We start from the raw sequence: 1171 nt of genomic DNA, 5'->3' as shown, positions 1-1171 counted from the left end.
ATAATACCCGGTAGGTTTCTAGAATGCTGGTCAAAATGACAAAAAGTCATTTTGGGTGTTCCGTAGATTTGACTTCCAGTAACAAACGAAGCAGAAACCGTTGCGTCTTATACCTTCAATAAAACAAATCAAAAAAATATAACGAAGGTGGGTTGTCAGAGATCCAACAAGGCAGACAGACAGACAGACACACATGTAGACACACAAGCGGAAACTAAAAGAATGTACCGTAAAATCCCTAGCAAACGCCCAGTATTTAGCAAACGCCCACCCCCCACTTTTGGCCAAAAGTTGTGCAGAGGGGTCACTACCTAGCAAACGCCCAACCCTTGTTTGCTTTAAAAAAAAATTGTTTTAAGACAGTAGGCCTCCTTTATCTACGATTTGTGCACACTGTTCGTTGGTTCGCCGGTTTTTTCTTCTTCTTTTTTTCTATCACAGAACGTTGATCTTTATTTGTGTCGACAAACGGTGTGTTTATTTTTCATTAAAATTACATAAATCACATGTTGTATCACTTTTTTTTCTCGTGAAAATGTGATGACACTTTATCTTGCAAAGGGGTGTATACCTAGCAAACGCCCACCCCCTACTTGTACCCGAAATCTGTGCGGAGGGGGGGTGGGCGTTTGCTAGGGAGTTTACGGTAGTAGCTAACGACAGACTCAGCATTTGCGATGTCTTTCTCTTCGTTTGATATTATTATGATGTGCACGTTTGTGTCATGCAGACTGAATGCAGACTGAATTGTATATATGAAAATAAAGTTAGCTTATGTTTCAACTTCCATTTTGTTCGACTGAAGTCATCCCTGTCTGTTCCAGGTTTCTTGATGCAGGCGGATGGAAAAGCGTGCGAGCTGCTACTTTTCATCAGTATGTTTTTGAGTATACACTATAAGCTATCATGTAAAGTGTTCAATTACAATGTTAACGTTTCCTTGAGGTTTGTAGATCTATCCACAAAGTACACGACTTTCAAATCTCATTCATAAAAATCCATTATATGCGTGTGTTCTTTGTGTGTGTGTGAGTTTTTCCCACTGTCACAGATGAATACTATATTTGCGTACCAACTTATTTATTTCTTCTTTTTCTCCAATGTTCTGACTTCCCGTGTGCGGGATAGTATTTAGGAAATTGTTCGTTTAGTTATGTAACGAATAGTTTAC

This window comes from Littorina saxatilis, linkage group LG10, assembly GCF_037325665.1.
Source record: "Littorina saxatilis isolate snail1 linkage group LG10, US_GU_Lsax_2.0, whole genome shotgun sequence".
NCBI classification, from domain to species: domain Eukaryota; kingdom Metazoa; phylum Mollusca; class Gastropoda; order Littorinimorpha; family Littorinidae; genus Littorina; species Littorina saxatilis.
The sequence above is the reverse complement of the archived record's forward strand: the minus strand, read 5'-3'. Positions refer to the sequence as shown.